Source organism: Bactrocera tryoni, chromosome 3, assembly GCF_016617805.1.
Source record: "Bactrocera tryoni isolate S06 chromosome 3, CSIRO_BtryS06_freeze2, whole genome shotgun sequence".
Classification (NCBI taxonomy): Eukaryota; Metazoa; Arthropoda; class Insecta; order Diptera; family Tephritidae; genus Bactrocera; species Bactrocera tryoni.
Window position 1 is genome coordinate 56603991 of NC_052501.1, and position 20238 is coordinate 56624228.

Below are 20238 nucleotides of genomic sequence, written 5' to 3' on the forward strand. Positions count from 1 at the left end.
AGAAGAAATGGCAGAAGAAAGCTGCACCCAGGCTTTTTTTAAAAATTGAAAATGGGCGTGGCCTCGCCCACTTATGGACCAAAAACCATATCTCAGGAACTACTTAACCGATTTCAATGAAATTCGGTATATAATATTTTCTTAACACCCTGATGACACGTACGAAATATGGGTGAAATCGGTTCACAACCACGCCTTCTTCCAATATAACGCTATTTCGAATTCCATCTGATGCCTTCTCTGTATAATATATGTATACATTAGGAACCAATGATGATAGCGGAATAAAACTTTACAAAAATACGGTATTTGAAAAATATGTAAATGACGTATAATGAAATCTCGATTATCACTTTATCATGCGAGAGTATAAAATGTTCGGTGACACCCGAACTTAGCCCTTCCTTACTTGTTTTGGAATGGGTTCGTATAAAACGCTTAAATATACGACTATTATCAGGGGTGTTGTGGCATCTGATAGTTGTCGGAATCAGAATCTAAACCGATCAAAAAAAGTAGTAGGTGCCATGAATTCTGATATTATTGGTTTGATATTCGAAGCAGAATTTGTATCGGTTTCGGGTGTCACGGAAACCAATTTTATTGGTTTTCCTATCAGAAACGAAGCAAGAAGATAGTCGCTCACAGATTTGAAATATAAGTTAAGAAATCAAGTTATTTTATTATTTCGAATTAATTTATCTTTATTTGTATAGGGGAAAAAATAAGTATAAAACACAAAATGTTTTAATTATTGAGTTTTTGGAAAAAAAATCCGGATATTTAAAGATATTAGATTTACAAAACGTAATTTAACATCCAAAAGCGTCTTTATTCATTCGATAAATGTTATCTCTTAAAATCTTTCTTTAATGGCCAATCCAATGAAGCAATGTTATGAGTAAAACAGGTTCTGTAATTTTCATTGAGATAACTCAAATAGAGTCACCTGGAAGTTCGAAAATCTTTATGAGGTATATATGGGGATCATGGGAGTATCGGCCCGATTCAACCCTTTTTTGATAGACAGAAATACTATTGCCAGGAAATGTTTTTATTTGAATTTCAATTATACATATATTTCATACATTGACCGATATTTTCGGTCAAAAAACTGGGGCTTGAACAGTTTTGGTTAGATTTGGACAACTTTTGGTAATAAAGAGGCATACTTTAAAGGAATTATTAGTGCAAAGATGTAGCCCGATATATCAAATGCTTCCTGATTTCAATACTGGCAGTGGTTGGTTTCGCCCATGTTCGTGAAGTTCGCAAATATGGTAGTTTAGGACATATGTACATTAAACTTATTAGAGAGCGAGGCCACTCCAACTTTTTAAACTTTTTTTGCCTGCAAGTGCGCCTTGCTACTGCGATACCCTGTACCAAATTACAGTTTTATATCTTAATTGCCAGGTGGTTCAATAAATTTTGTAGTTTGATAAGAAAAACTCAATTTTGTGATTCAAAATACACTTTAGTATTCAGTATAATCTCCCTAAACAATAATACACTTGCTCCAACGATCCTAGAATCTGCGGATCCCATCCCTGAAGTGAGAATCCGGAAGATCTGCAAAATACGTTTCAACAGCCTCTTCGTTTGATGAAAAACGCTTGGCACGTATAGATTTTTTGAGTTCTGGAAAAAAATGGAAGTCGCGGGGGCCAAATCTGGTAAATATGGTGAATGCTCCAACAATTCGAACTTTAATTCATGGATTTTAGCCATTGTCAAAATACTCTTGCGACACGGTGCATTGTCTTGATGAAAGAGGATTTTTTCTTCTGCAATCCGGATCTCTTTTCACGATTTTTTACTTTCAACTGGTCCAAAAGGTTGCAATAATATTCAAAATTAGTTGTTTTACTAGTTTACAAGTAATCCATAAACAAAATTCCTATCGAATCCCAAAAACTGATGCCATAACCTTCTTGGCCGATTTCCGGAATGCGGCACCCATTGTGCATTGCCTTTACTAAATCTCTCTCAGTCAATCGACGATCTTCCAAACCCACAACCTGTATTTTGGCTATAATTTCTGGTGTTGATGCGTTCTTCACGTAGATCGTTTTCAAGGCTTTTACAACCACGTTTATATGCACTTTTAATATTCATTCTCGAATTTCTTTTGGTGCTACTCCTTCTAAAAATAACAATTTTATCACTGCACGATATTCAATTTTTTCCATTGTAAGAAAATATTGTGACACGGCGACAATGACAGATTGAAATGAAACTTCACATATGTTCATATGAAGAGTGAACCAACAAAACATAAAAAGAATTTTTGGCTAGTAGAAACGTCCTCTCTTATCGAACGACAAAACTTATTGAACGACCTGGTAAGTGCTTAGATATGGTATTTTATGAGTTTACGATTAATGACAATTTGTGGGCATGGCAGTGGTTCTATTACGCCCATTAACATGCATACTAAATTTTCTCAAGTTACAGATTGCACGAACAGACGGACGGACAGACAGACAAGGTGCAGAATTATCCAAAAAATAGGGCTTCGATCATTCTCGATTAAGGGCACCAAGCTGCGTACCACCCGTTCCATTATAATATTTTTGTATTCTTCAGCCTTCATTGAGTCTTGTAATATAAAAATTGATTCCGATTTCTCCTTGGAAATGCATCATTATACCATTATATGTATAGGGGGAATGCTTCACAGTAGGAACAATGCAATTTTCGGCGAATCGTTCACCACGTCTGTGACGAACTGCTTGATAACCATCAGGTCCAATAAGGTTAAACTTTGACCAGTCAGAAAACCTTACATAAGTTCACTTGGTATGCGTCCAGTTAAATTTATTTAAACCAACCTAACCACTCTTCTTTCTCCCTTACCTTCTCTTCCTCTCTAGTTCGATAGTCTTACGATATTTAAAAAAAAACTTGCACTGAGCTTTCGTTAAGTATTTGAGCTGCTATTTTACGAATAGACTTTTTATGATCAGCCGACGAAATATTAATAGCTTTCCGTGACAAAGAAAGCTGCGTTTGCGTAGGCATAATTTTGTTTTATTTAAAAGAAAACATGAATTACAAGAGCTAATCACAGAAGCAAATGCTTTAGAATTTTTGAAATATAAAGCAAAATATCTAACAAGTTTCTTTAAATAACCGCGTGTCCGCTAGTGAATTCGGGCATTACTCAATACCGTTTACAATTAATTTGTCAAAAGTCAGGCCCATTGTCCCAAAATCATTCCCGTGCCCGCCCCTGGTATAAATGGCAGTGGGTCATCTGCAAATGGTAGCATAACATTTTATTGTATATGCGTGGTGATGTTTCAATTCAATTGATCGGACCAATGCCGCCGTACTAGAAACATACGGATATCTATTTACTCGATACACCGTGTTTTAAAGTTGTTGGGGTGAATTGTGTGCCATACTCTGTATTAGGGCGACTTTTCACATACTCTCAATTCATCAGTCCAATATATGTATGTTACTCCATTTTTTAATTGGCCATATCAGATGTCATATCATTGTCGTGCTACGCGATTTTTTTTTAATAAAGGCACCTTACGAAGGCTACTAGCTTAGTAATTATTTTCTCGAAATCACATTTCATCATAGACTAAAATTTAATCATCTCGAATTTCTACAATAGTGTTTTGGCGTACTTGACGTTCAGCAACTTTTGCAAAATCCGTCTGCGAGCTCAATTTTCTTGTTATTTTTTATACATTACATTTTGCGATATTGATAATTTTTGCATTGTAAGTTTTACCGCTTTTTATACGGTTTTTAATCAAATTTCCTCTTTCCGTTTTTCACTACAATGTTTCGCTCGTCCCACTAAAGGATACAAACGTGTTATAAATTTGTATCTGTTCGAAAAATGGGAAAATCCAGTAAAAAACTCATTGATGTCTACTATTATCTTGCCGTAAAATCAAATATTTTCCAAATTTATTGCTCACCACTACTTCACTGCTCGTTGAGGATTGCAATCATCGCAATATTTTCTGTTCTGCGAAATACACTTGACATTTTCAAATTTAGTACAAAAGGAACGTTACATATTTTAGAATTTTATTTTTAAAGTAATCGGTACAAATATCTTTCGTAGTGACAGATATATACCAAAATTTATTTAACTACTGCCCACTACTATTACATTGCCCGCAGCTGTATCTCTAAGTATATGTACTTACATATGAAAGCAAACCTATCTGACATGCTGATAAACTCGATGTGCATACATCTATTGAAAAGTCTAGTAGTTCAATGAATTTGTATTCGAAACACAACGGAGAGCCATCGACTTCACTGTTGACAATAACAACTATATACTTACTCACAAATCGGGGTCGTTTACTTGTATGTACATATGTAAGTATACTATAATATATGTATGTATATGCGTTGATAGATTCTCGCGTCAATCAGTGCGGCAAGTAGCCAAACTTATTGAGAAGGGCGGGACGAAGTTTTTACAATTGGCAGCACACGAGATCGCGCGAAAAATAGCATTGGCAAGTTGATACTCATTCATTATTTGACCGTCAGTTATGAAAATATGTCTGTATTTAAATTAATGCACATATTTGAACACATTTGTGTATATGTTACATATTTGCACATTGTACGTAATTTACAAGAAATGTTAAGGCATTGGGAACTAATTTATAATATTTACCCTCATTTTTAATAAAATAGAGGCGCCTACTTAAAAAAGTTATTTCGAAGCACGAGTACCAGCGCCAAAAAGTATTTATAATTAAGTGGACAAAGCCATGACACTGCATGTTTAAGTGTGCTTGTTTAGGCAACTGCAATTATATTATTGGGGCTAGATAGTCTTTTGTTTCAATATTGCCTCAAAGAATCCATCGTATTTTATGAAAATCCATCATAATAATTTACCTTTGCTTAGGCGGCTATGAACGACTAGGTCTGCCTGGCTATGCCCCTTTCAACCGAGAATATTGGAATGTTGGAAACACTTAAGGCCGAGTTTCGTTTGGGTGATGTGTAGTTAAGGTGCTATTTTGGAAAGTGCTGATGGAGAGACGGCAATTAACAACTTACGTCGCTGACAAGAACAGTACTGCGGTCGACATAATGTGACTCTTACCCCATTTGTACGACTCAATAATAATCATTAAATGTCATCTTTCAACATACGTAGGTAGGCTATTTATGTTGTTTACAGCGACTCAAAAGATTCATCTCGGCCAAAAAATGCAATTAAATCGCGAACATTTATGCTTGATTATTTTTTTTATAATTTCCGTAATGGATTATCTCAGCAACTGTGCATCGATGCACTTAATTTTTGACGATGACGCGCAATCAGTGTTTATTGATGGTATGGTGAATTTAATCGAGGTGATAGATCACTCAAAGAAGTTTTTCGGGAATGTCGCCAAAATTAGTTATTGTCTCGGAAACTATTGATACTGTGTGCAAACTGATATTGCAACAACGTCATGTGACCTATCACAGATTTAGACAACTATAAGCATTAGTGAGACCAGCATACATTTAATATTGGTCGAGAGAAATGTTAAAAAATAACTGTGCTTCGATACACGTCTTTTAAATCATGACAGGTTATGAATCGTGGATTTATACGTATGAGCCCGAAAGTAAACAGCAGTCGACTGTATGGGTGTCTAAAAATAAGCCGAATTCAACCAAAGTTGTTCGCACACGAAGCGCATTCAAGCAAAATGTTCCCTGCTTAGTAAAAACTGGACATGTGAAAACAATACCCCTTGAACAACGTAGAACAGTAAATTCTGAGTGGTACACAATTATTTTTTTAGCCAGTTGTCTCTCAAGAAATCAGGAAAACCAATCACCGAATACGGATAGCTGTTCAACACCGCAATTCGAGCTCACACACATCGACTGAAATAACTGCAATTTTTGAGTACTTAAATCGTATATTCCTGACTTGGCAACTAATGACTTTTTTATTCCCGTGCGGAAAAAACTCTAAGGATTGAACGTTTTTCTACCACGGAAGAGGCGGTTGATGTTTTCGGAAAACATGTTTTCGAGATATCTCAATCTGAGTGGCAAAGCTGCCTTGACAATTGATTCAAACGCATACAAACGTATGTAGATTTTAATTGACAATATTTTCAAAAACAATAAAGCGATTTTCGATGATTACTATTTGTTTTTGTTTTTTAATCCACAAATATAAATGGAAACCTACTTATCTGGTAGGAGTATCGCTGCAGGCTTTCACTGCACAGTGGATGAAATGCTAGAATATACACACTCAACTCAATATCTCCGCACTGGAACGATACGAGACCTGATTTACTGTTGGATAACTATTAGTGCCACCGCAGTCCGCGATTAGAAAATACTAGCTGAATTGATTTTGCAAGATATTTCACATTTCTGGACAGACATATACGAATAAATTTAAAGACTTTTGAAAGGACCACTTTTTGATGTTGTTCTTTCAATTTTTGTGCCTACAAAATGGCTTAGTTCAATAGTTTCAGTATTTGCTGTAGACGTAAAATATTAAAAAAGCCCGTAGTAAGAGAAGTTCCTATTAGTGATGATCCCCGAATTTCCAATATTTCTCTAAATATAGAGTGAACAAAAAAAACTTATACAGAGAGCTACTTTGACTTTGAAGTGAATTTTCTCTTAAACTTTTTCAGCTTTTAAGCTGCAACCAAGAGTAACAATACCTTAGCATCAAAAAAAAATACACTTACACTTACTTCCACTAATGTTGTCAACAATTAGAGTTGTTGACACCAGTTGCTAAAGAGTAATAGTTTTGTTCACCTAACGGTTGTACGTATCACCTAAAAATAATCGAGATAGATGTAGGGTTATATATATATAAAAGATCAGTATGACGAGAAAGTTGAAATCCGATTCACTGTCTGTCTGTCCGTCGTCCGTGGAAGCTGTAACTTGAGTAAAAATTAAGATATCTTGATGAAACTTAGTAAGTGGGTTCCTTTGTACAAAAAAAAAATCGAGTTCGTAGATGAGAGTAATCGGACCACTGCCACGCCCACAAATCGTCATTAACCTAAAACATATAAAGTGCCATAACTAAGCACCAAATTAAGGTGCCATATCAGGTGATTACGGGGAATGGTTAAAATCGTCCTTCGAATGTTGGATTCGGAGCAATTTTTGGTCGTCAGTCAATTTGTGCGGAACAAACCCTGCACACACCTTCCGTAAGCCCAAATGTTCGGTCAAAATGAGATAAATCGATGTTTTGGAGATGTTCAATTCCATTTCCATGAATTTCAATGATGATTTCGGCTGATTTTTGATGAATTCACGCACAGTTTCGATGGTCTTTGCGGTGATCACGAATTTTGATTGGCCCACATGTTGATCGTCATTTATGTTCTCACGACCACTTTGAAAACGTTGAAACCACTTGTGCACTCTGCCACGGGATAGGCAATCATCGCCATAAACTTGTTTTATCAATTGAAACGTTTCGGTAAAAGTTTTACCAATTTTAAAACAAAATTTAATGTTGGCTCTTTGTTCGAAGCTCATTTTCGCACTGCTAACACAAACATGCTGACAATAACTTCCTTTCAATTGATGAAATGTCATGAAATTCACTCACTGAACAATCGATTAAGATGGCAGATTCTAACGCACCAGTCGACATGTAGATGGCGCCACCAAGGGGCGCTAGATTTAAAAAGTCCTATAACTAACATAAGGATTTTCGGACATCCGGCTAACTTTAATCTATATGATTGGTTTTACACATTTAAGTATTTCACTAGCGTTGATTCTTACATGTTGCAAGAGTGTGCACCCGAACTTAGCCCTTCCTTACTTGTTGTTTGTTATTTTCGTATAGTCAAACTTTAATCTTTTTGAAGAAACAATGGTGAACAAACAAACATCTCAAGATGGTAGTCAAATATTGGTAAGAGAACAAAAGTACTTACGAAGTAGGCAATATTTTCTTTATTACATTATTGCTAAATTCAAAAAAGACTGCTCAAATGGGAAGATTAGATGATAATTTTCAGACCCCAAGTTAAAAGTAAAAATGCTAGGAGTATCAAGGCACACCCCAAAATATCCGATATCGTTATCGCCTAGAAGTGTTCGGTACTTCTTGGTTTCACGCACACTTAACGAAGAGAAATATGCGAAATATTTACAACATTGCAAGTGGAGTGCAATATGATCAATGTCGTCGGTAAATTGGGTTTCATCAAAAAAATATAAAAATAATGGACTATATCTTCTTCTTCTTAATTGGCGTAGACACCGCTTACGCGAATATAGCCGAGTTAACAACAGCGCGCCAGTCGTTTCTTCTTTTGGATTCGGACCATTCGGACAACATGACCCAGCCAGCGTAGTCGCTGTCTTTTAATTCGCTGAACTATGTCAATGTCGTCGTATATTTCGTACAGCTCATCGTTCCATCGAATGCGATATTCGCCGTGGCCAATGCGCAAAGGACCATAAATCTTTCGCAGAACTTTTCTCTCGAAAACTCCCAACGTCGACTCATCAGTTGATGTCATCGTCCAAGCCTCTACACCATATAGCAGGACGACATGTTGGTGGTGTTTATGCTGGTTCCCAAATATACGAAACTATCTACAACTTCAAAGTTATGACTGTCAACAGTGACGTGAGAGCCAAGTCGCGAGTGCGACGACTGTTTGTTTGATGACAGGAGATATTTCGTCTTGCCCTCGTTCACTACCAGACCCATCTGCTTTGCTTCCTTGTCCAGTCTGGAGAAAGCAGAACTAACGGCGCGGATGTTGAGGCCGATGATATCAATATCATCGGCATACGCCAGCAGCTGTACACTCTTATAAAAAATAGTAGCTGCTCGATTAAGTTCTGCAGCTTGTATTATTTTCTCCAGCAGCAGATTGAAGAAGTCGCACGATAGGGAGTCGCCTTGTCTGAAACCTCGTTTGGTATCGAACGGCTCGGAGAGGTCCTTCCCGATCCTGACGGAGCTTATCGTGTTGCTTAACGTCCGTTTACACAGCCGTATTAGCTTTGCGGGGATACCAAATTCAGACATCGCGGCATAGAGTCCAATCAGTTTGTTGGCGGTGGGCTTTAATCTTTCACACAATACGCTCGATAGAACCTTATATGCGATGTTGAGGAGGGTAATCCCACGGTAGTTGGCGCAGATTGTGGGGTCTCCTTTTTTATGGATTGGGCATAGCACACTTAAATTCCAATCGCTGGGCATGCTTTCGTCCGAGCATATTTTACAAAGAAGCTGATGCATGCTCCTTATCAGTTCTTTGCCGCCGTGTTTGAATAGCTCGGCCGGTAATCCATCGGCCCCCGCCGCTTTGTTGTTTTTCAGGCGGGTAATTGCTATTCGAACTTCTTCATGGTCGGGCAATGGGACGTCTGCCCCATCGTCATCGATTGGGGAATCGGGTTCGCCTTCTACTGGCGTTGTGCATTCTCTGCCATTCAGCAGGCTGGAGAAGTGTTCCCTCCATAATTTAAGTATGATCTGGGCATCGGTCACTAGATCACCTTTGGGAGTCCGCATTTTTTCGTAGAATTTTCGAGCATTACCCCTGTCGGCCAGCTTATCAAACTCTTCGTTTTCTGTCTCTTTAGTTTTCTGTCTACAAATGCGTCTCGCTTCCCTCTTCAACTCTCGGTATCTATCCCATCCCGCTCGTGTTGTGGTCGATCGTAACGTTGCGAGGTAGGCAGCCTGTTTTCTCTCCGCTGCGACACGGCACTCCTCGTCGCACCAGCTGTTCTTTTGCATTTTCCGAAAACCAATGGTTTCGGATGCAGCTGTACGTAAGGAGTTTGAAATGCCGTCCCACAGTTCCCTTATATCGATTTGTTGACGAGTGCTCTCAGAGAGCAGGAGTGCAAGCCGAGTAGAAAATCGTTCGGCTGTCTGTTGTGATTGCAACTTCTCGGCGTCGAACCTTCCTTGTGTTTGTTGACGTGTGCTTTTTGCTGCATAGAGGCGGGTGCGGATCTTGGCTGCAACAAGATAGTGGTCCGAGTCGATGTTAGGACCTCGGAGCGTACGCACGTCTAGAACACTGGAGACGTGTCTTCCGTTTATCACAACATGATCGATCTGATTTTTGGCTTTTCGATCCGGAGACAGCCAGGTGTTTGGTGATTTAGGCTCAATTAGTTTTATGACTACTACATATAGCGAAAATTATAAGTATGTTAAAATCATTCGCAAATGAGATATACAGATGTATATTTCTGGCAGAGACTTAACTCAAGCGAAATTAAAATATATTAGTTGATGTACAAAACGTCAACTAGAAGAACGGAATTGATGATATTAGGGATATGAGGTTAAAACCAAGATCTAAACCAACTGGAATAAGGAAAATAATTATATATGCAATTATATAAGTTGTATATTTTGCATATTTTCAGCATTTTATTTATGTATGTATATCCAACATAATGCGTTCAGTTCTATCTACAAGTATTTTACACATAGAGGTGCACCGTTATGAAGAAAACAAGCTCACTTTAAATAAGATAAGTCACATATTGGCTCATATATGGGGTATAAACTCAGCTAGAAGTTCGAAAATATTTCTAATAGGTATATGAGGGCTAATCCTGACCCCATTCCTAACATTTTTGACATACAGACTATGATCAGAAAAGGATTCTCTCCAAATTTCATTAATACAGCTCTCTTTTCGATAAAAGTCAGCCATAGGCTCTGGAGTTCTCATTTCCGGTATCTGAAGGCTTTTTAAGCCTGGCAAACCGTGCACACACCTTTCGTAAGCCCAAATGTTCGGTCAAAATGAGATAAATCGATATTTTGGAGATGTTCAATTTCATTTCCATGAATTTCAATGATGATTTCGGCTGATTTTTGATGAATTCACGCACAGTTTCGATGGAATTTCCGGTGACACGGATTTTGATTGGCCCACATGTTGATCGTCATTTATGTTCTCAAGACCACTTTGAAAACGTTGAAACCACTCGTGCACTCTGCTACGGGATAGGTAATCATCGCCATATACTTGTTTCATCAATTGAAACGTTTCGGTAAAAGTTTTACCAAATATTAAAACAAAATTTAAGTTCGAAGCTCATTTTCGCATCGATAACACAAACATACTGACACTTAAAATTCTTCACTTCCAATCAATGAAATGTCATGAAATTCTCACTGGACAATCGATAAATATAGCCGATTCTAACGCACCATACGACATACATATATATATATATATATGGCGCCACCTGGGGGCGCTAGATTCAAAAAGTCCTGTTTACTTTGGATATTACCTTGTAATTTCTTTATTTCTCTCTTGCGTATTATATTGATTAGCAATCATGTATTAAAAGGTCGAAGCTTAAAGTAAAATAATAGGAAAAGTATTCACTTATAGTGGCACTCCTCATCGGGTTTGGTCTATCTTCTGTATTTGCCACCTATAAAATCAATCAACCAGCAGGAGAAGTTCGGGCACACATCTAGCACATGTAAAATTGCCAGTTATACAGTGAAGAACAAAAATACTCATATACCTTTTGTTGTCTTGGTTTGGAAAGTTCAATAACTTTTTCAGAAAAAACTGCTTTGACAAATGTTTACAAACATAGTGTTTTATTGCGAAAACTTTGCTGTATTCTAAATTTTATGGCATTTTAAGATTTAGATGGATCCCTGTTAACCATCACTATCAAAGATGTTAAGCTTCGACTCATTATACTCTCGCAACAAAGTTGCTAAGGAGAGTATTATAGTTTTGTTCACATAACGATTGTTTGTAAGTCCTAAAACTAAAAGAGTCGGATATAGGGTTATATATACCAAAGTAATCAGGGTGACGAGTAGAGTTGAAATTCGGATGTCTGTCTGTCCGTCTGTCCGTGCAAGCTGTAACTTGAGTAAAAATTTAGATATCATGATGAAACTTGGTACACTTATTTCTTGGCTCCATAAGAAGGTTAAGATCGAAGATGGGCAAAATCGGCACACTGCCACGCCCACAAAATGAGGAAAACCGAAAATCTATAGTGTATACGTGTCATAACTAAGCTATAAATAAAGATATTAAAGTGAAATTTGGCACAAAGCATCGCATTAGGGAGGGGCATATTTGGACGTAATTTTTTTGGAAAAGTGGGCTTGTCCCCGCCTCCTACTAAGTTTTTTGTACATATCTCGGAAACTACTATAGCTATGTCAACCAAACTCTATAGAGTCGTTTCCTTCAGGCACTTCCATATACAGTTTAAAAATGGAAGAAATCGGATAATAACCACGCCCACCTTCCTTACAAAGGTTATGTTGAAAATCACTAAAATTGCGTTAACCGACCAACAAAAAACGTCAGAAACAATAAAATTTACGGAAGAAATGGCAGAAGGAAGCTGCATTCAGGCTTTTTTCAAAAATTGAAAATGGGCGTGGCGTCGCCCACTTATGGACCAAAAACCATATCTCAGGAACTACTCTACTGATTTCAATGAAATTCGGTATATAATATTTTCTTAACACCTGATGACATGTACGAAATATGGGTGAATTTGGTACACAACCACGCCATCTTCCAATATAACGCTATTTTGAATTCCATCTGATGCCTTCTCTGTATAATATAAGTATATTATACATTAGGAACCAATGAATAAAACTTTACACAAATACGGTATTTGAAAAATATGTAAATGATGGATAATGAAATCTCGATTATCACTTTATCATGCGAGAGTATAAAATGTTCGGTGGTACCCGAACTTAGCCCTTCCCTACTTGTTTTGAAATAATATTTTTTTCAGAAAAGTCCATGTTTTTTTATATTTATTACTGAATTATCAATTTTCGGTTTATTCTAAAATAAGAGGCTTCTTACTATCTATCACGTTTTTTTATACTACTTTGAGATTTACGATAACGTTTCTTCGAGATAGTTTCCTCGTAGACCACTGCGCAGCTTAATTTCAGTAGAACCACTATTTTTAATTTTTGTTCTCCTTTTTTATACAACATTTTATCACTTAATATCTTCTGGCCACTGATATTTCTTTTAGCGGAGTCATTGCAGTTTTTAAATTCAATAATAACCTAAGAGTAAACACGAAAAGGGGAATGAAAGGAACTTCGTTGTTATCTCAACGCAACGATTTTTTAATTTATTGTGATTAGGAAAAAAGGCACAATTCCGATTTTTTGGCGCCGCGATCTGGGTTATAGGTACCGCAAACGCTTAGTTTACGAGATATTCTTTAAAAAAGATCTACTTGTATAACGATTTTTTCATAAACCCATCCGCTTAATAAATATTAATGGTTGAGGTTTGACTATTTTAAGTCCATTGCCTTTTTTAATTCTACAACTCAAGTAAAATAATAATCTTAAATTACAAACCTCATAGTTTACTAGAAAATTTACTGTTCTACAAAAATGGTGTCATTAGTAGAAAAATCAAATATACAAAGAAATTGTTCTTCACGAACTTTCAAAAGAGTTCAAACAAGTAATTAACTATTATAATATTATAATACAAATTTATTAAAATATTGAATTTATTTAGATCTCACATATAGGAGTGATTTATTAAAAATTATTATGGACAACATGAACATTTTTTACATAGATTTCGCTTTAAGGACAGTGAACAAATTGATATCTAGGTTTATCTTAAAACATGTTCTTGGAAGTCCGAAAATGAGGTTTTCATTTTCAAGTCCGAAGGAGCTCCGACAAAACGAAAGACAACTAACTTAAATAAATACAGTTTAAAACAAGTAAGGAAGGGCTATGTTCGGTTGTAACCAAACATATTATACTCTTGCAACTTGCCATGACCAAAGAAGGGGAAATACCGTCAGGAAATATGTGAGAGTTGGATAGTATTGACGCGATTTTATCTATTTTCCCCAACACCAAATATTATTAACATGCCACATATGTACATTATAAAATCATGCGTATAATATAATAATATTACGCAATAAAATAATAAAATGCTTAGGTTTTTGAAGGAGTACTACGCAAAAGTACTTCAGTCACCCCGAGTATTGCCTCGACCATTGTTATTTTTTTAAAGCGTGGCCGAAAACCGCCAACGGTGAAAAGAGTACTACACGAAAGTACTTCAGTCACCCCGATATGATATAAATTCTATAATATTATCATAGAGTTTTACTTATTTGTGTTTATTAAATATAAATCACATATTATACATATACATATGTATGTATGTATATGAAAAAAGTGTTCACAACTCAATTATAGCTTGAAAAATGTTGGAAAGTATTTTTTATTATAGTTAATATAATCCTACATGGTTGGTGTTTAAGATGTGTCAACGCTCGTTTTCTTCATAATTATAAACAATCTAACCTTTTCAACGATGAGTGTGCTAAGTGATTTTTAAATTAATAAATTTAGCTAAAATATAAGAAAAAAAGTGAAATGTGAACTTATTTCAATGTTTAGAGAGTATACAAAGTGAAAAATGTGAAATAATTTAATTAAACATTGTGGAATACTATGTGTTATTAATACAATTTATTTTAAAAAATATAAGTGTTAGCAACATATTCCTCCTCTGGAGAAGCTCTCCGATCCGTACATACCCCATTTATACCGAAATTTGTTTTTTTTTATCCGACCGCCAAAAAGACCGGAAAGAGATTAGTATCAACAAATTTTCAAAAAAGTGAAAAAAAATAATGGTTGTCTGTAGACTTTTGTCCGCCACTGTTTGATATGCATATGTACATATGTACATACACTGACATATGAAAGTTTGTATATACATATGTATGTATGTACATATCAAACTCTGAATAATTCACTTTACGACATACATAAATATTACTAATATAGATTTACATATTATGGGTCTGTACTATGTACTTAATTTTGCATCCATTTACATATACATATGTACATAGAAATTACTTTGTACACTTATGCGTAATTATAGTTTTATTGTCGCATATGACCACTGAGTTCCAATTGTTGTTATGCACAAGCTCATGCTTGGATAATTGTGGCTGCTATCACTGTAGTGATATAGCGTTTTTGTGATATTTGCGAGCGTGTCCACTCACACCAAGCAAAACGGTTATCTCAGCAATAAAGCGAGTCAAACCGAAACCATAACAACGAAATGATTACGAAACCGCTGATCCCCCTACTTTCCCCGACACTACTCTTTTATTCTAATACCTACTTCTTCGTGTATGAATCAGTCAGCTGTTTCCTTTGCTCCACTCGTCGCCGCTGTATGTACTTCGGTCAGGCACCTCTTATCAGTTACAACTGCGCAGCTGACTTTGGCAATCCCCGTCTCAGTTTTTTTTTCTATCCTTGATATTTAGCCGTTAGCGTATAAATGCGTGCACTGTTATATGAACGTGTATGTATGTACATACATACATATATATATTTGTTGGCACAGCACTCGGTTAAAAACTCAACACGCTCTACCACGTTCTCGTGAGAGTCACAACAATGCAAGTATCACACGCCGAATGACCTAGCTACCTACTACTTGGCCATCAAATAATCATTAAACGGCTGAGTCAAGTGCTTCTAATTCTAGTATATACAACATAAAGACATATGCAATTATAATTTATCACTTCAAAATATTATTTGTCTGCACACCAAATGCCGGCACTCGCTCCCAATTTTCTTTGTCAATTCATAAATACTATTTTTTTGCTGATTTAATAAATATGTAATAACCCCCGATTTTTCGTTTCACAATTAAATCGATTTTGGGGCACATAAATCACACAACCGTTATAAACGACTCTCGCGAATGAACTGACAACAGCTGCTCGCGTACAGCTGATTGCTTTACGAGTTTGCTTTTTCCCTATTCGTCTCTAAATATGAACATATACGTATGTAGGAGTGTATAAATTTATTACTAGTGTATGATTAGAAGAGGCGTCAAGGTGGAATATCGAGCCACTTGTTAGAATGTCATTACTGTAGAAAAGCCAATAGTGGGCGATAAATGAGTTGTTTTTACTACGCAACTCTTTTATGAGTTTGGTGTGTTTAGTTGGTAAAAGCTCTTAGCAAAGGCACAAACCATATAAGATCGTATTCAAAGTTTCGCCCATAAAACTTTAAATTATATGATACTTATTTCCGCGAGTTGATTTCGAACATTTGTAATGATGTGATATCGTTACTCATATATGTAAATAAAATTATTCTGCAGTCTGGTATTTGCACTATTAACGTCACATATTCTAATGTATGTATGTTACTGTTAGAAATATTTATGGATTTAAGAAAAAATTTTAGCATCGGCTGCATCAATGCTAGAATGCCATTCATAGGTACATTTCTTATGGCATAAAAAGGTTTATCAAGAACTTTTATCTTGACTTCGTAAGTTTATATGATATCTACATACATATTCATATGCCAATATAAACAAGTTTTTAATACAAGGACTGGGATTTGATATTATGGCAGCTATATGTTACAGTGGTCTGATATCGGCGGTTCCGAAAAACAAGCTTCTTAAGGAAAAACGACGTGTGCAAAATATTTTGATTTGTTTTTGTTCGTAGAAAATTTAAAGCTTTTTAAAAAAGATCTATAACGATTTTTTCATAAACCTATCCTTTTAATAAATATTAACGGTTGAGGTTTGACTATTTTAAGTCCATTGTCTTTTTTAATTCTACAACTCAAGTAAAATAATAATCTCAAATTACAAACCTCATAGTTTACTAGGAAATTTACTACAAAAATGGTCTCATTAGAAGAAAAGTCAAATATACAAAGAAATTGTTCTCCACGAATTTTTAAAAGAGTTCAAACAAGTAATTGACTATTATAATATTATAATAACAATTTATTAAAATATTGAATTTATTTAGATCTCACATATGTATAGGAGTGATTTATAAAAATTATTATTAATTTCCCTCCTATTTTTTCAGCTTCGATTTGCCGTCTATCTTTTTTTTATACTCGTGTTCACGTCAAAGTAACCAAATACACTAGAAGGAAATCCTATAAGAAGCCCTACCAATAGTGAAAATTAATGAAATCGGATCATTATTCCACTCACTCCTATATAGCGGAATGTTAAAATCTACTAAAAGGGCGATAAATCAATAACCAAAAACCTCAGAAACAATAAAATTTACCACCGAGATGACATTAGGCAGCTTTAATTGGATAATAAGCGTCTCACCCCTTTCTTTCAGGTGAAATCACTCACTCTCAGAAGTGGCAGACCGATTTAAACGAAATTTGGTACATTGCCTATGTCACAGTGTGAAAATGGCAAAATCAGACTACAACCACGCTTATAACACAATTTCAAAGTCGCTCACTTTCTGGTGCATAAATTAAGAAGTAACTAATATACGAAACAAAACTTTGCACGAATATGTTGAAGTATGCCACCTTAGAACCAAAAATTCTCTAAATCCAACAATAACTATTCAATCCCACAGGTACCATTTCATGTGTGAGATACATAATTGAATTTTGAAAAATTTCTTTCCTGATAATATTATGTCTGTGTGTCAAAACGTGGTTGAATCGGATCAATATTTCCTTTAGCATATGGGAGCTAATATAAAGATTTTCGAACTTCTAGGTGACTTCATACCACATACGTATTTAGGCCAATATTTGAGATATCTCAATGAAAATGAAAAAGAATGTTTGGCTCATAACATTGTATCTTTGTAACACGAGAAACTCGTGTTAAAATTGAGGCTTGGCCGTTTTAGAATAATATTGGTCAACGACTTTAAAAGACCCCTTTTCATATATGCATGTAGCTTCGGAAATATTCACCGGAACGATATGAAATTTAAATATATGTATGTATATTAAGGAAACAAAAAAGCTCTATTATACTCTCGCAACAAAGTTGCTAAGGAGAGTATTATAGTTTTGTTCACATAACGGTTGTTTGTAAGTCCTAAAACTAAAAGAGTCAGATATAGGGTTATATATACCAAAGTGATCAGGGTGACGAGTAGAGTTGAAATCCGGATGTCTGTCTGTCCGTCCGTCAGTCCGCGCAAGCTGTAACTTGAGTAAAAATTGAGATATCATGATGAAACTTGGTACACGTGAAATACGGTTCCATAAGAAGGTTAAGTTCGAAGATGGGCGAAATCGGCCCACTGCCACGCCTACAAAATGGCGGAAACCGAAAACCTATAAAGTGTCATAACTAAGCCATAAATAAAGATATTAAAGTGAAATTTGGCACAAAGGATCGCATTAAGGAGGGACATATTTGGACGCAATTTTTTTGGAAAAGTGGGTGTGGCCCCGCCCCCTACTAAGTTTTTTGTACATATCTCGGAAACTACTATAGCTATGTCAACCAAAGTCTACAGAGTCGTTTCCTTCAGGCATTTCCATGTACAGTTCAAAAATGGAAGAAATCAGATAATAACCACGCCCACCTCCCATACAAAGGTTATGTTGAAAACCACTAAAAGTGCGTTAACCGACTAACAAAAAACGTCAGAAACACTAAATTTTACGGAAGAAATGGCAGAAGGAAGCAGCACCCAGGCTTTTTTTAAAAATTGAAAATGGGCGTTGCGTCGCCCACTTATGGACCAAAAACCATATCTCGGGAACTTCTCAACAGATTTCAATGAAATTCGGTATGTAATATTTTCCTAACACCCTGATGACATGTACGAAATATGGGTGAATTCGGTTCACAACCACGCCTTCTTCCAATATAACGCTATTTTGAATTCCATCTGATGCCTTCTCTGTATAATATATACATTAGGAACCAATGAATAAAACTTTACACAAATACGGTATTTGAAAAATATGTAAATGACTGATGATGAAATCTCGATTATCACTTTATCGTGCGAGAGTATAAAATGTTCGGGGACACCCGAACTTAGCCCTTCCTTACTTGTTTGTTTTTTAATTTTAACTGTATGTAACCCCTTAACTGCTTGAAGTACTTATTTTCAAAAAGTTGATAAAATATCACCTATATAAGATCTTCAAACTTTCGTCAAAATTAACTGAACGTATAATATTGGATATACTATAGTTAATGCAAAAATATGTGAAATTCTGCGAATTACCCATATAAAGTGCCATAAATGCCTAAATTAAATTATTAAGCACTGATGTGAGGATATATAATATTTATGCACTTCCACATATGTAGGTATTTATTTATTATACATAAGTTCCTTTTTCGATAGATTCAATATTAAAGATTTTTCTTTTATAAAGTATACCTACAATGCAAATAAATGTAAATCTATCTATGTTCACATGTATAAAAACTACTGTAAAACTAAAAATGGGCGATTCTATGAATTTTTCTATTGATAGTTGTAAAACCATAAAAGTGGTTATAATGACGTCACGGTGTATATTCGTCCTCGGAGTGATTATGTGAATTTGCTGAATAGCTAGAAGTTACACGAAGGTAATTCAGGCGAATGCGGTGATTGCCGCACGATATTAGTTTAAAAGTAACCAATGCAATATAAGATGGTGCATTATCGCACTTCTTTGTTCAATAAATTCGGACATAGTAAAAATCGAGGAATTTACTTTTAGAGCATCACAAAACGACGTGTATCTCAAATACTAATGAATATTTTGACGTGATATTTAGCATAGATGTCAATAACAGTATTACCAACTTACAGAAAAACAAGAAAAGACGTTAACTTCGGCTGCATCAAAGCTAATATACCCTTCACAGGTGCATTTCTGTTAGTAACTACATATGTGTTCAGTTTATATGGGAGCTATGTATATGCTATAGTAATTCGATAATTTTTCGGATATTATATTATTACCTTAAGTAGTAATCCATGTGTAATTTCGTGAAGATACCACGTCAAATGCAAAAGTTTTCCATACAACCACTAGATTCCGATCGTTCAATTTGTATAGCAGCTATATGCTATAGTAAGCCGATCTGAACAATTTCTTCGTATATTATATTATTACCTTAGAAAATGACTTGTGCCAACTTTTGTGAAGATACATTGTCAAATGTGGAAGTATTCCATACAAAAACTTGATTCCGATCGGTCACTTTGTATGGCAGTTATATGTTATAGTGATCCGATATCGTCAATTCCGGCAAATGAGCAGCTCCTTGAAGAGAAAATAACGTTTACAAAATTTCAGAACGATATCTTAAAACCTGAGGGACTAGTTCGTATATATACAGACCGACGGACGGACAGACGGACATGGTTAAATCGACTCAGCTCATCATT

At 35.6% G+C, this 20238-nt stretch overlaps 1 protein-coding gene across 4 annotated transcripts in view; it reads right to left on the minus strand.

The window, feature by feature from the left end:
• LOC120771318 (long-chain fatty acid transport protein 4) overlaps nt 1-15799 on the minus strand; it is a 29355-nt gene extending 13556 nt beyond the window's left edge. For 2 of the 4 annotated variants that reach the window (XM_040099258.1, XM_040099259.1), the window contains exon 1: nt 15192-15799. The gene's annotated coding sequence lies outside the window, so the exon portion shown is untranslated. The remainder of the gene's footprint in view (nt 1-15191) is intronic. The other 2 variants (XM_040099261.1, XM_040099260.1) reach the window with 2 other exon arrangements.
• Between the last annotated feature and the right edge of the window lie 4439 nt (nt 15800-20238).